Source organism: Pelophylax lessonae (genome assembly GCF_965119305.1).
Source record: "Pelophylax lessonae genome assembly, chromosome: 5".
Lineage (NCBI taxonomy): Eukaryota > Metazoa > Chordata > Amphibia > Anura > Ranidae > Pelophylax > Pelophylax lessonae.
Window position 1 is genome coordinate 71603047 of NC_138772.1, and position 17126 is coordinate 71620172.

Genomic DNA, 17126 nt, shown 5'->3' on the forward strand with positions numbered 1-17126 from the left:
CTGGTCTCCCACAGTACACAGAACATGGAAAAAAGCATAAACTGCTAAATACCTTTTCTCATCAGCAGTAAATAACAGTCTTGTGACTTCTATCAGCGTCCGGCCGAGCACTGGTTAGAGCTTGTAGGAGGAGTTTTCATCCTCCTCTGACTGTCCTATGAGGATGCATGATCCCTGACTTTCTGTCTGGACAGTGCTGATTGGCCCTGTGCTCATCACATGCACCCTCCCAAAAAAAAAACTCTCTAGCCATACACACCAAACTGAGCATGTGCAGAGTGCCTCCTGGGGCTCTGTTCTATCAGCACATGGATTAGAGAAAGTAAAAGATGGGGAGGAGCTGAAAAGACAGGATCAAACTGCCTTTTTACGCATTGGATTAGCCCCTTAGGTCTCAAAGGTGAAACATCAGATGTTTGTTTAGACCTCTGATATTTCACCAAAGCCCCCCAACGAGGCTCCTTAAAGTTTTAAAAAAATAATTTAAAAAAATGAAATTGTAAAAAAAAGAACTAAATAAATCAAACTGGTAAAAGTAAAAAAATTATAAAAAAATAAAAAAATACTGACACCAGTGGCGGAACTACCAGGGTCGCAAAATTAAGCATAGTTCCCCCCCCCCCCCCCCACTGAGACCAGCGAAGGGGCAAAATTCCTCCCAATTACACTAACAATCGAGCACAATTCTTCCCAATGACACAAACAATTGGGCAAAATGACACCAATGATGGGGCACAATTCCTTCCACTGAGACCAATGTTGAAGCACAACTCCTCCACCGACACCAATGAAAGAGCACAATTCTTCCCAATGACACCAACAATTTGGCCCAATAACACCAAAGATGGGCCACAGTTCCTCCCGATGACTCCAACGATGGGGTACAATTCCTCCCAATGACACCAACGATTGGACCCAATTACACCAATGTTGGGACACATTTCCTCCCACTGACACCAACAATTGGGCCCAATGACGCCAACAATGGGGCGCAATTCCTCCCACTGACACCAAAGTAGGGGCATTGTATACCTTCTCTGAAGTTGGGACATTTTCTACACCTAATGGCCACAGTCTGGCTCCCTTAAAGGACAGCATACTGGCCCTCTGTTTAGAAAGTTTGGAGACCCCTGGCCTGGGCAATTAGACCAGAAGTTCTTCTCCCATTCCCCCTGCAATCTTGTGGGACACATGACAGGTCCCAGAAGACTGCATCCACCATTCACAATGCACAGCGCTGCTCATGCATGCGCAGTGGGCACCCGGCTGTGAAGCCGCAAGCTTTCACAGCCGGATGCCCATATTGAAGATGCCGGCAAGGAGGAAAGAAGACAGTGGGTGAACTGACTGGGGTGAGCACTCTGCTGGATCGTAAGACAGGTAGGTGGCAGTTTCTTAAAAGTCAGCAGCTACAGTTTTTTTTTTCACAGGAGACTGGAATTCCACTTCAAATTAATGAATATAAAAGTAATAATTTTAATGCTATAGGGCAGGGGGTCGTGGCCCGGTGCCAGTCCATGACCTGTTGCTCCGAGCTGATCAAGAACTGAGCAATCAGCCGTCATGTGATTGCTGAGTTCTCGGTCTTGGAGCCGAAGTGAGACAGTTCAACATTACATAGCACCCTCCTAGACAGGTGCTAGATTAGGTAAATGTAGTTCTTTGTCCGGACTAATCAGTGAGCTGTGTGTAATTGTTTTGGTCTGTTCTGTGTTTCACAAGCTGCAGGGTTGACTGCTTCCCCCTGTCTGTCTGAAAATCTTCTGGAAGATAGTGGGCAGGGAGAGTCAAACCAGCAGTTGCATTTTTGTGACAAGTGTGGTTGATTACTGAATAATACTGAAGTGTCTTGTCCCTAAAGAGGAGATCACAGCCTGGGGGAGCTGTTTACCCCCTAGGCCAGCCTGCCATGTGTCTGCAGTCCATCCTAGTCTCAGCTAGGCTAGCTAGGGGCCTATTCTACTAAACATTTCTTCAAGCTGACTGAGAGACTTTTCGGCTGGGCATCTAGTCTGAGATCACTAGAAAATAATGTCTGTAAGTTATTGGAAGAGGCAACCAATTATCTTAGGACATTAGTGAGTACAGGCTGGTATACGAGATATTTGAGACTTTGTGCTACTGCCATCCCTCTTGTGCTGGAGTCAGTTTTGCCTAAAGCCTCGTACACACGCAACGATTATCGGCCGACCGATCGGTCGACTTTTGTCCAGTGTTGTTGTGTTGGTTGAAATGTGCTCTAGACTGCACACGAATTTTCTCGGCCAACAAAAACCAAATTCAGAAGTGATGTCATGTGCTGGTTTACTTTCCGTGTGTTTTTTCTTTCATGCCCAGTCTTGCTCATCTGATTTTTGTCTGCCGAAATCTGTACTGACTGACGAACAATCGGCCGTTCTGTTGACGGCCAACAAAAATTTTATAGCATGCACACCAGATTTTGTTTGGCCGAAAAGTCGCAGTCGGTTGTCGAAAGCATCATACTAACAAGCCGAAAATCGGCCGATCAGACGTTGGCCGAAAATTCACGGCCAACTATCGATGCGTGTGTACGAGGCATAACAAGGGACATTGGGGTTGATTTGCTAAAGGAAAAAAGACTGTGCACTTTGCAAAGTGCAGTTGCTCCAGGGCTTAGTAAATGAGCAGAAACTTATTCAAACTCATCCAATCATGTGCAAAAAAAAAATCAGTATTTTTTTTCCTTGCACGTGATTGAGTATTTTTTGCAGAGCATGGACTCTTTCCTCACATTATTGCTGCTGCTACATTATTTGCAAAGGAGTCAGTTCTACCGAAAAAGGAATTCACTATTAAAGTGTTCATGAAAAGCTTTTGCTGCAAGCAAGGACCCTTGTTCACCTTACTTAGAGGAAGTTTAGTGTCCTCAAGTTCACTACTAAAAGTTACATAAATATCCCACAGTTACCCTGAGTCTATCCCAGTTCAGGTTCTGCAATAAAGCATCAGAAAAGCATACTTCTAGACCAGTGATGGTGAACCTTGGCACCCCAGATGTTTTGGAACTACATTTCCAAAGATGCTCATGCACTCTGCAGTGTAGTTGAGCATCATGGGAAATGTAGTTCCAAAACATCTGGGGTGCCAAGGTTCACCATCACTGCCCAAGACTATTCAAAAAGCCAAGGAGGGACTATGACTGTGTGCTTGGCTACAGGGCAAGTACTGGGAAAAGAACCCTGGGCATCTATTTAGGGGCCCTGCGAGGGTGAGCATTACAATCACACTAATGCTGCAGCATAAAGGTGGCTATATATCTTAATTATTTCAGTTTCTTATATAGCGCTGTGAATTTACGAAGCGCTTTACATATACATTGCACATTCACATCAGTCCCTGCCCTCAAGGAGCTTACAATCTAAGGTCCCTGACTCACATTCATACATACATAGTAGGGCCAATTTTTTTATACAGTATCCAATTAACCTACCAGCATGTTTTTGGAGTGTGAGAGGAAACCGGAGTACCCGGAGGAAACCCATGCAGGCACAGGGAGAACATGCAAACTCCAGGCAGGTAGTGTCGTGGTTGGGATTCAAACCAGCGACCCTCTTGCTGCTAGGTGAAAGTGCTAACCACTACACCACTACACCTCTTGTGATTACCCTATACCCCCTATACCCCCTCTACCCCCTCACCATCATAATCCTCCAGTGTAGGTTGATAAATAGAACCGAGATAACTGTGACAGGCACTCATTAAAGTGGTAGTAAACCCGCAGCTGCTGGAAAAGAAAAATCCCTGCAAGGCAATTTCGCAATGTGCTAGTATGCATTATATAGTAAGCAAAAAGGTGCAGCGCCAATACCAAAAATATTGTTAAACAGTCAATAAGTGAATAATACATTTCAGAAAAGTCCTCTTGCAGGTAAGGTGATAAAGGAGAAGTGAGAGAGAGATATCCCACACTCAGAAAGGATGTCACATCCAGGGGTCACTCCACCACTGTGCTCAAGTAAACTGCTTACCTGAACAATTTGACCCTCAAATTATAGAGTGGTCATATTCAGCCTGTAGAGAGATATCCCCCGGGATCCTCACCAGAATGGACAAACAACGACCCCTCATAAATCACCAAAAGATGTACTTATATTGAAGGTGGCATATCAGGATGATCAGCCTCATAAGTCTCCTTATGGCATACACATAATCCCCGAATGGTATGGACCTCCCAATGAAGAAAAACTCCAATAGTGCAGTATGTTGGTTATTTATTGACGGGAAATAAAGATAACACTCACATATAGACAGATGACTCCAAGCGTGAATGAGCAAGATGGCCGCGGCGTGGGCGTACTTGCGGCGTGACGTCGATGCCTATGCATTACATACTAGCAAATTATAAGAAACTTACCTCAAAACAAAGCCCTCCAGGACCACAATGTCACAGTTGAGAGGGCTGACATCTTCCCCTGGTCTTCCTTCATGACTACATGAGTGGCCAGGGGCACGATGACGTCACTCCCATGCATACGGCACAGGCTTCTGAAGGTTCAGCACTGTAAGCCGGACCTTCAGAGCCAGGGCCGGTGCTAGACTATTTTACGCCCTAGGCAAGACCAGCTACTCGCGCCCCCCCAAAAAAATAAAGTAAAAACATACCCAGTGACCCTGATCTGATGGTTTCTCTATGTTATTCTGTCATACCCAGTGACCCCCATATTCCTCCATGTCACACCTTGGGACCCTAATGTCCCTCTATGCCACACCAAGGGACCCCGATGATCCTCCATGTCACACCAGGGGCACCTGATGTTCCTCCATGTTATACCCAGAGACCATTATGGTTTTCTATGTCACACCTGGGGACACTGATGTTCCTCCATGTCACACCTGGGGACCTCAATCCCCCATAGCACACCCAGGGACCCCAATTCCTCATGGCACACATGGTGACCCCAAAACCCTGTTACACCCGGTGACCCCTAACCCCCATGGCACACCTGGTGACCCTGATTCCCTTTCACACCAGGGAACCTCCATGTCACACCCAGGGACCCTGATCCCCTGTTCTGGGGACACTCACTGGGCGTTATGAAGAGAGTGGCCCACACTCTGCCCTCCTTCACCGTGATCCTGCTGATTCCTTCTTCTAGGATGCTCTTCTCCAGGACCACAGTGCTCACCACAGCTCCAACCGGCTCCTGGTGAAGGGAGAAGCAGCAGTCAGGTAGCTTCGCACGTCCCTAATCCCCAACCTCCTCAGACCATTTCGGTGCCTCGTCGTTTCTGCTCCAGCAAAGGTGCCGCCCTCCAGTGCCAAGCTTGGGGTCAGGTTCAGCTCTCCTCTGCTCCCTGCTTAATACTGACCCAGGGAAATGAACGGCTGCCCACCAGCTCAGTGCAAAGAGTCACTTCCTGCCCAGGGTTTACACCCCTCAGCTCCAGTCGAAGATGGACAGAGAGTGCTGACTCATGGCTGCGCCCCTAGGTTGCAATGCGCCCTAGGCGGCTGCCTAGTTTGCCTAGTGGAAGCACCGGCCCTGTTCAGAGCGCAGGCACCGGTGATGTCACCGGCTGCATGCACTATGAATATCTCCTAGACTGTGCAGGTTTAGGAGATATTCACAGTACCTACAGGTAAGCCTTATTATAGGCTTACGTGTAGGTACAAGTGGTGTAACAGAGTTTACTACCACGGAAGGAACGACAATGCCTGCCCTTTTTCTCCTACCTCCTCTATTCATAGAGGCTGTACTGAAACTGATCTATGAATGGAGGGTGGCTGGGTGAATTTAAGGCCCTCCCCTCCATTCATAGATCATGTTTCTTTCATAGAATCTATATCATACAAAAAATATGCAACAACTGTAACATTTTTGGTCAACTTTCAATACAAAATAAAACAAAAACGAAAAAGAGGAATATAGCGCATATGACCAGACAGAGGACTTCAGGAAACAGGTTAGCAAACAATACACAATTCGAAAAATAAAATGACAGGAGGAGTGGCAAGAAACGGGGAGGTGCCCAACCAAGAGTTGGGTTTACAGTTTAACAGCTTTGGATTTCGTAAACGTATCACTACAATTCAACCTACGGACAAAATTATAATTTCTGGATCACACAATGCCCAAATTAAAAATAGACAAACGCCATAAAAACAAATTTTCATTTTTTTTCACTCCTTTGTCCACACTAGAGACGTCTGTCATCATCATACTGAGTTCTTAGAACACGTAATAGAACATAATTATGTCTTCTGCATTTTAGAGACTTGAAAAGATAATGACGGGCTATTTTGCATATGTAAATTGCACATTTCTGAACATTGTTCAAAAATAAACTAGTATAGGAAATCTCAGTTGTCATCCAAAATATATGTTGTGCAAGGCAACATAATAACAACATTAGACTGGGGAATATGACTTATTTTGAAAGTTATCCATGACTAAACCAAATTCTAAGAAAGTTTCTCAGTGATTACCGAAGACTTTTGCAGGCTAACTTAACCACTTGAAGAACGACACGTTAAACCCCCTTCTAGTCCAGGCCATTTTTCAGTTTACAGCACTGTCATAATATGAATGGAAATTAGTTGTAAATGCAACACTGTATCCAAATGAATTGTTATCATATTTGAGCTTTGTTTTGGTGGTATGTAATTACCCCTGGGTTTTTTATTTTTTTCTATATAAAGAAAAAAAAAGACCAACTTTATTTAAAAAAAAACATTTTTCTTAAACTTGGTACACACTATGAGTTTTTTTCGTTCAACCCGTTGGGTTGAACGAAAAAAAACTGTCGGCTCAGGTCTGAGCCACTGTACTAACGACCTGACCTTAGTACAGCAATCTCCCCCGCTAAGCTATTGTGTTCTGACAGGAGGATGCAACCCCCAACCCCCCCGCCAGAACACTCCAATCAGCACTCTCAGCCATTGGCTGTCGGATGCTGGTTTTTCAGCATGCACGTCCGGCCAGCTTCTGCCAGACCGGCTGGCATTGCACACGCGCTTTTATTGAACTGGCCGATGTCTCCCGACATTCGGCCTGTGTGTACGGGGCTTAAGTTTCTGTTATAAAAATAAACATATATGCGCATATTATTTATGGTGGCCATACACTATACGAAAAATCGACCGAAATTTGGCCATTTGAAAAAGTTAATTCGTTTTTCGGCCAGTTAATGGGCACAAATCTGTAATCAGTTATGACGTTTTTGAGCCAAAAAAACAAAGGACAAGTTTGGAAATTTTCTGCCGAATGAACGATAAATTTGAAGGTTAATGTGTATCCTGTCTAAACCGTGGGTATATGTGAAAAAACTAACAAAAAACTGATTCATTTTTGTCCATTGAACGATTTATCGGTGAATACATGATGTACAAATACCACAGCAGGAATTAAGCCCCCTGTTGCTTATGGGGGTGATCCACACAATGCTGCCTGTTTTAACCCCTTGTTTGCTGTACTGCACACGGTTGCAGGGAAATGCAGAGCAGCCTCATTCACTTGAATGAGTCTTGCTTGGCAGGTGCTACACCCAGCAACAATGACAAGGCGTACAACTCCTTTTGCAGCTGCAGCATGTGTACTGCCCTAGGCTACTGCAGCTAAAAGGGGTGTGGTTGGCACAGGGGTGATAAAAACACATCTTAGCTATGGGTTTTACCATTCCCCAAACTGCAAATATAAATAAACCCTTACTGTTCAGAGCCCCCTATAAGGCTGCTTTTACACCAATGCGCTGCTGGTTATCTGCCCCACATGTGCTGCGCAGTGCATCCACAACTTTCCTGGGTTAGCTGGGCTTTGCCATAGAGTTCTAATATATCCTGCAGGTGTGGCGCACTTTCTGAAAGCTTTCACAAAGTGCACCAAACCAGCAGGATATAAAAGAAGTCTGTGGCTAAGCGCAGCAAACCCACAGGAAAGCTGCAGGTTCTCTGCACTGCACCCACAGTGTGGGTAAACCGCAGCACATCAATGTGAAAGCAGCCTTATACATTATTCCCTGTGTATTGCTTCCTTTCCTGCTGATGGCACCACTCTGGAGACCGCTAGCTGGGATAAGGATGGAGTGCAGTTGGTATCACTCCGCAGGGGACAGGAGCCAACACTACAGAGGAGGCATTGGCTTATGCAGCTCTTGCTCTCTACTACAACTCCAACTTTACAAGTAGTCCCTCTGCATTGCACTGCATTTGATGCTCTGGATTCGCGGGTCAGCAAGCCCAGACCGCGGCCTACCAATCATCTGTCTGCGATCTACTGGTTGCTGACCCCCGGTCTAGAAACTATGATATGCTGTATATGTATGAAATTTACCAATCCCGATGTACTGACTGTCTCATTTCTTCAGGCCCTAAATGCCAGGACAGTACAAATACCCCAAAAATGACCAATTTTTTGGAAAGTAGACAGTCCGTGGTATTTAGTAAGAGGCATGGTGAGTTTTTCGAAGCTGTCATTTTTTTGCCACAATTTTGTTGGTCTTATGTTATTGGGGAGTCAATTGTTTTTGGAATGGATCTACTGTTGAAGCAGAGGGCTATTACTGGTTGCTGGAGGGGCAATTGATGCTTTCTGCTGGGACATCTGTTGTTGCAGGAAGGCGTGTACTGTTGCTGAGGGGGTTATTTTGTTGCAGTGGGGGGGGGGGTCTATTGTTGCTGGGGGTATCTACTGTTGCTGGCTGCAGAATATTTACTGTACTGCTTTTCTTGTTATCATTAACGAATTATATACAAATTATTTAGCATCACAAAATAATACTTGTTTCTGTATTCTCTAAAAGGAGTGGTGCTGGGAGGTGGGTAGGGGGTAGAAGCAAGGGAGAGTGCTCAGAGGTGGGTAGGGGTGGAAACAAGGGGTGGTTCGGAAGGGGGGGAGTACCTGCAACTATTCTCTGAGAAAAAATGTCCTGATACATATAGGAGCCCAAAATGAGCACCCTCAAGCATTCTAGGGGCATAAATTACACATCTGATTTCCTGACTACCTATCACATTTATTGAGACCCTGAAGTGCCAGGACAGTGGAAACACCACCAATATGACCACATTTTGGAAATCAAACACCCCAATGTCTTTTGAAGATCACATTTTTTGCCATACGTTTTTGGAAAATGTGGTAGCGATCAGAACACTGTTGTTAGCTAGCCTCACGACTGGAATTTACCATACAGGTTTTTTTTTTTTGTTTTTTACCATACAGGTTTTTGTTTTTTTTTTGTTTTTTTACCATACAGGTTTTTTATCACAATCTCCATCCTCACTACTCAAGCTTACTGCCTGTCATTCAATACCTATTTTCTAGTTTTTCATACTACATATTTTAAATAAACCCCAATAACGAATAAAAAACAGAAAACTTAACGAATAACAATTTTTAATCAGGGCATTAGGCTTTCGTAGGTTTGCTCGTAGCAGTTTGTAATTTTTTTTCTTTTTGCATTTCCTTTTTGCATTTCATATGCAACAATATTATTTTTATTTCTTTACTCATTGTTTTTAGTTCTTTTACTTTTTGCCCCAGTACTTGCTATACCACACGTTAAGTTCCTGTCTATGGTTGCTTTTTAGGGGCTTGGACTTATGCTAAAGGGTGCATTTTTTTCATTTACTTGTCCCTTTACATTTTTTGAGTGGTTTACCTACATCATAATTTAGGCGGCTGATGATGGTATTTATTCCCCTGCCACCAGCAGACCCTCATCTCCATGATTAAGCCCCGGGGGTGAAACATGTTGGAGTTGTGGTCTGGATGAATTGAGCTGAGGCTGGTTTTACTTACATGCTTAACCACTTGGGCCGGGTGAGGTGTGCGAGTGTCGGGCTATCTTTTTCTATTTTTCAGTATGCTTTGGGTCTAGACGGATCTTTTCTCTGCCTGCACCCTCACTGGTCAGCGGCATCCAACTAACTGGACTTTCACAGCCTGAGTTTATCATATGTCACTGGCACTGGTGTAGCTAGTGATTAAGATAATGTTGCTGGCTTGACTGGGTCTGCAGCTGACACTGTTGCTGGTCTGGTGACACTGTAACTGGTGTGGTTGCAATAAGGAAAACTGATGCTGGCTGCACTGGTCTGGCAATCCTAGAACTGGTGTGGCAGGAATTAGGAACACTGTTGCCGGCTCACACTGGTGTGGTGGCAGACAGGAACACTGTGACACTGTGACTGGTGTGGAGATGATCAGGAATACTTTTGCTAGCTCACACTGGTCTGGCAACACTGTGACTTATGTGGCTAACTAATGGAAACACTGTATCTGGCTTACACTACTCTGGCGGTGATCAGGAGCATGTTTGCAGGTGTACACCGGTCTGGCATCACTGACATCTGTCTGGCTGCGATAAGAAACACTGTTGCTGGCGCACGCAGGTCTGGCAACACTGTTGCTGATGTAGCTAGCAATTAACAACATAGGCTGGTGCAGGGCCGGCCCTTCCATGGGTCCGGCTGGGTCCATTGGACCCAGGCGGTACTTTGAGAGGGGCAGCAAATTGACGCCCAAGATTTTTCTTCCAGCAGTTTTGTGAGTCATCAGTTTGCGGCGCATTATGTGCAACATTTCCCCATCTCATACTGACGCCTGTAGTGCAAACTGATGAGTATGAGGACATCAGCCCACTCCATCTCACGCAGGACAGGCTGGATTTTCTAAGGTGGTGGCTGCTGCAGACCCTGGAATAGACAGAAGGACAGACAGTGGGTGTTTGGTAGAACAGTCCGGTGGTGAGTTATGGAAGAAGATAACAGTATAATATTTTCAAAATGTTATATTTATATAAAATATTGGATACAGGGGCCTTTTGGTGGGCAATATTTATTTTTTTTTTTTTAGAGGGGGCAGGGCAGCATTTCATTCTTGGACCCAGGCAGCACAATGTCTTAGGCCAGCTCTGGGCTGGTGACACCTAGAGGTGGACACAGCAATCACGGATCGTGTCGCCGCATGCCCTAGAGCACGGGTCTTCAAACTATGGCCCTCCAGTTGTTCAGGAACTACAATTCCCATCATGCCTAGTCATGTCTGTGAATGTCAGAGTTTTACAATGCCTCATGGGATGTGTAGTTCCGCAACACCTGGAGGGCCGTAGATGGAGGATCCCTAGCCAGGGAGCGTACAAGGAATGAGCCATCCAAACGTTTTTATAAAGCGACCGGACAGCAAGTAGTTAAAATGGAGCCTCAGGAAAGTGCAGATTATTCTCTTCCTCTGTGTGTTTGACTAAGAAAACAAAAAAAGTCCCACATTTAGGGCCTAGGCCAACCAGATAAGAAGATAGTAGAGAAAGCAATAAACAGTAATAAAAATTCAATAGTTTATTCACAAATGCAACAAGAATAAAAAATGGTGAACAGTATCACTAAAAATACATTATATAAAAACAAAGATAGAGATTAAACACAATACCAGACATGATAAGTTATGCTCATGGTCTAGAACATGTAGTTGGTCTCGTGTGGTGAGAGATCAAACTAATTGTGGTTCTTATAGACATCCCGACATGTTTCGAAATCTGAGATGATTTCTTCCTCAGGGGAAACTCAGAGCACAAACTTATTCTTAATGTGTGGCTATGTCGGTATATTGGTGTATATGGTATTCCCCGGGCGACAGCAACTATCCTCTCCGCGGTAGTGGTTCCAGGCTGGAACATATATACAAAAGAGTGTATGGAAGAAGGAAGCCAGAGATGCTGCAAATAAAGCTGGTACCTGCATTAACATAGACATGTACACACGGGTTGCTCACGAGAACTGCTGCAATATTTGTGCCTGGACGACCACCCTATACCGCCCAATCCCTTCAGAAGGCAACCAAGGACTGACCATCATTTCTCTGTGTGTTTAACACACTTACTATCCCTTTGTGGCTACACTCATTTCTCCATTGTATCTGTGAGGGACGCCATGATTGTCACACAGGCTGGACTTCAAATATGTCCCCCTTTGTTCTTCTGTATTATATGGTGGATTAATAGGATTAGTAGTTTACACATGAAAGATAAAAATGTTTATGCTATCTTTTCAGCTCATGGTAAGTGACAAGGACACTGTGTGGCAGGTTCAAGTTTTCTGTACTTGCTGAAAATGTTTTTTTAGCCTAAAAAAGAAAAACTAATGCAGCCACTTCACTGAGGACTGGTAAGCTGCAATATAGATTTCATTTTTGTTTTGGGCATGCTTTAACCTTTTAATACTTGAAGGCAGTTTTGCACCTTTTCTACTAAATAAAAGCATTTTTATTTCTCTGTTGCTGTTGGAGAGTTTCCTTTCAGCAGAACAAATGAGGGGAAAGCTCTCAAAAAGCCCCAGAGAGCTGTAAAATGTTGACACGGGTTTTAGCCCTTCCCATTCTATCGAGTACCGATACTTTGTTGTACGATTTGCGTCAATACAAAAAAAGTGGCGCAAATCACGTTGCAAAGAATTGCATGTGATTTGAACAGGAATGCAGTGCGATTCCTGTCCGAGTCGCATGAGATTTCCTCACCGCTCATGTGTGTGTGTATAGAAAGGGAAAAGTGCCATCTAGGGGGCAGTTTAAAAAATGTTAGCACTCACAGTACACATCTGGCCACATAATGGCAAAATAATTTACATACAGTAGGTGTCCTGGTCCACCAATGATAGCAAATCAGGGCCACTGGAGATGCTTACAGGGCTGGAAAATAACTTTTTGCGCCCATTCATTTTGTTTTGATGCGAATTCCACTGCAAAGTATCTATCGGTTTCAGTATTGGGAGCATTTGGGAGAGTACCGATACTCACGCAAATGCATATAGCGCCAGCAGTGTGCGTAGCTCACAAAATGGAGGGAGACTGTACAGTTACAATACAATTCAATATGTGTGATAATTAGAGCGTATATCTGGGCAAGTATTAACTCCCTCCAGCAATCAGTTAAAGTGGAACTAACCTCTCTTAATCAAGATTAACAATTTGTAAATTTGTAATCCTTATACTGCTAGCATTAGTAAATAGATAGGAAGGTATATTATATTTACTTGCTTTAAACTTTTTTGCTTCCTGGTTTCTGGCCTAGGCCAAAATGAAGTCATACATCCCAGGAGTCTTCATGGGCATTTTATTTTCTTTTATTTAGAGGAGGGGCTTTCTTAGCTAAGCACAGATTCCTGTCTGCAAGCCTGAGCTAAGGGCAGAAGGATCCCAGCAAGTAAATGCTACACAAATCATCTGCCCTAACTCAAGATGGCTATGGCTAGAAATGCTAATGTAATTGAATTTATCAACAAAATAAAGCATGGAGTCATGGATGGATGGGTTTGCTTTTAATAGTAAATATAATAGAATAAGATTTTTATTTTGTAGTGTTCGGATACAGTTAAAGAGTAGCTCCACTTTTGTTGAGAAAAAAAAAATCCGCCGTGGGTGATCTATGTACATTGCAAGGATTTTAACAAACTTTGTTGCAGATTCTTACCTTTTGGTATTCTGGAGAAATAGTTGTTTGTCGGTATCCATGTGTCTAATGAATCTGTGCAGCACTGCCCCCATAGGAACTGCTGAGTATGGATCTAACTTGGGTCTCCCTCTGATTATCCTGTTGCCAGATAAAAGGTATTTTCACTCGCTGCCAGGTGTACACACACACTTGCGCTCGTTATCTTCAATGATCAGTCTAGGGGATTTGTTTTTGGTGTTTTATTTGGCGAACGTGGATAGGAGAAGGGATTAGTGGGATACTCCAAATTCAGCTATGTACAGGTAAGGACAACTCCCACTTGGCCTCACTTTAGTGGAACTGAACAGCAGATTTTCTGCTGAATTATACAGCACTTGCATGGAAAAATAAGTCCTTTGCTTGATGTTAGCAGCAGACTTTGTGATCTCTGTATCTTCAGGACACTAGCCAGTATCCCCTTTAGCTTACACCCAGCCCGCTGGCTTTCTAGCACCCAGAGGGGGATTACAACAGCTACAGTCTCTAGGATCCTTGTGGGAAGTCTGTAATCACAAGGCCCACCTTCTTCTGTAGTACCAGACAAGATCCATGAACATCTTCCCTCAGTTAGCCCTCAGAAGAATCCCTGGGTTTCAGCATCTCTGACTATGGCCCTCAGGTCGACCACCTGAGTCCGCATGGCAGCCTGCGCTGGGGAGAGGTAGCAGCCCCCCTTCCCACGTGGACTGTGTTCTCCAGCCGAATACCAGGAGCACCTCAGATATAAATACAGTCATCCAGCGTGCACCTGGACCCCTCCATGCAGATGAGAGCAGGGGATATCTGTACAGCCCTGGCCTATTACTCTCATCTGCATGGTTTCCTCCCACTGTCCAATAAACTGCACTACTATTGGGTCAGTGTGAAACATCAAGCCAGGATGAGCAGCATCAGAGCATACTAGGCAGGTCCTATCTAAGAATCACAGCCCTCTGTTAAGCAGACAGCTCCTAGATTAACCTGGTTGTCTCCCTGTTAAGCAGAGAAACCAAAAACGATATACATCTACCTAGCATCTACGTAGGAGGGTGCTACATCTGTATAGGAGTGGTTTTGTAATTATGAATCAGCTGCTGCACCTGTAGGGCTCTAAGGAGGAAACTTACAGGAGCTGCATCCCTTTAGACGTGATTTCCCTTTGGGAGTATCTCACCAAAAATTATATTTTTGTTGCAGTGGATGCTCAAAAATCGAATTTCTATCTTAGTGCAGACTTTTGGGAAAATCAGTAAACCCATCACACAAGCAGGAAATTACATACATACCTGGGGGGGCGTTCTGTACACCATCTGTGTACAGAACACTTCCAGGTAGCCATATTGCATTTTTTTTTTCAGAAAATTACAGCGATGCAGGTTGAAAAGGATTTTTAACCCCTTTGTGCCGACGGAACGCAAATATGCAGCCTCGGGTTGAAGGGGTTGTACCAGGGTGATACCTGCAGCTAGAGGCATCACCCCGGTACCGTTGTTTAGAGCTTGCTTTCCTGTAATGACAACAGATGCAGCTCACCTGGGTCTCCCATCCCACTGGCTGGCCGAAGACCTGCACAAAGCCGAATTCGACTCTGATCAGGTCTCCGATGTAAAGACCCAGAAGCAATGTCATCAAATCACTTCCGGATACTGGAGCCTTAACCTTCCTAGCGGTTTTCCCGAGCGTGACTCGGGGTTAGATTTTAGAGCCAAAAGCGGTAACCCAGAGTCACACTCGGGGTACCGCTAGGAAGATCGCTGGATCCTGGTAGAGGTTTTACTTACCTTTTCTCCGGGATCCAGCGATGTATGCGGGCGGTATGCGGCGGCGGAGCTTCCTCCCGATCGTCTGTCAGCCCCGGCTTCCGTCTCCTGCGATGTGACGTCCGCAGGGGGTGGAACCGGCGGCAAATTCAAAAAGTATAACACACAAACACACTGATACACTGTAATCCTATTGGATTACATTCCCTAAATAAAATAAATTGACCTTTGATTGCCCCCCAGTGCTTTCTCCATTGCACTTCCTGCATTTTTTCTATACACTGTATCTGGACATTGCAGAGCGACCATGGCCTCAAACAAGCGCGCCACAACATCAAAAGCGGTGTATGACCTGCTGGGCGAGAGTGACAGCGATCCTGAATTGCATGCAGAGTGGAGTGACAGCGATTCATGGGGAAGCTCGTCATCCTACGCTGAAAGTGAGTTCAGTGATGATGCTGTGACTGTGCCGAGCGATGTGCGTACTTGGTGCGTGATCGACTGCGGTATGGAGCACATAGCGCCCCCAAGGTTCCCGTTTACCGGAGCGCCTGGTATCAAAGTCGATGTTGAGGAGGATAACCCCTTGGCGTATCTGCAACTTTTTTTGACCGATGAGGTTATCGAAAAAATTGTTGTGGAGACCAATCGGTACCAGGAGCAACAAGCCACAGCACATCGGCGGTTTTCAAGGAGCAGGATGTGGGAACCCGTTACCAGTGCGGATATCTGGAAATTCCTGGGCCTAATTATTCTGCAGGGAGTGGTGGGGAAACCCCTGCAGAAGTGGTATTGGACCACAAACAAATTATTGGCCACTCCTTTTTTTGGCACCGTTATGTCGGAGTACAAATTTTCCCTTATTATGAGGTATTTGCACTCTACCAATAATGACGATTTTGATGAGACTTCTCATCCGGCCCCAAGCTCAAAAAGATCTGGGACATTTACCAATTAATTTTGAAAAATTTCCAGGAGTCCTATGTCCCAGAAAGAGACATTTGCATAGACGAAAGTCTAATGGCCTATAAAGGGAGACTTAGCTGGATTCAATATATTGCGTCCAAGCGAGCACCCTTTGGAATAAAATAATTTATGCTGTGTGAATCCAGCTCTGGATATATTTGGAACTCGGTCCTATACACCGGGAGAGGAACCAAGTTCAACCAAAGGTTCAGCAGCTATGGGATGGCAACAGCTTCTGTTCTGACGCTGATTGAGCCTCTGCTGGATCAGGGGTACTGTGTCACCACAGACAATTTCTATACGTCCCCAGAACTGTTTGAGTTCCTCCTACAACATAAGACAAATGCGTATGGGACCGTCAGAGCTAACCGGCGTGACATGCCAACAAAAAGCTGAAGCCCGGAGAATTAGTTGCCTGGCAGAAAGGAAAAATGTTGGCACTTAGATGTCGTGACAAAAAAGATGTCTGCCTGATGAGTACCATCCACAACACCTCTACTGTCATGGTACATACAAAAGGGGGAAAAGATGTTCTGAAACCGTAACTGGTCCTGGATTATAACAACACCATGGGAGGTGTGGACAGAGCTGACCAGGCCATGACTTTCTATCCGGCAATGCGGGAACAACAGAAAAAATATTATAAAAAATATTCAGACACCTCCTGGAGCAGTGTTTGTGGAATGCCTTCATTCTCCTAAAAAAGAAGAGTGACAAGCCTGTGCTCCATGCGGACTTTGTGTGGAAAATTGCTGAGCTCATATTTCTCAGGCACCAAACACCAACAGTAAGTAGATCCGGACGCCGTGCTGCTGGTGTTGTGAACCCCGAACGACTGACCGGTCGTCATTTTATGGACCACATTCCACCGACGGAGAAGAAGACTGCACCCACAAGGATGTGTGTGGTTTGCTGTTCCAAGCACGACGACACCGGACGGAAAATCAGAAAGGAAACGCGGTACTACTGTCCAGACTG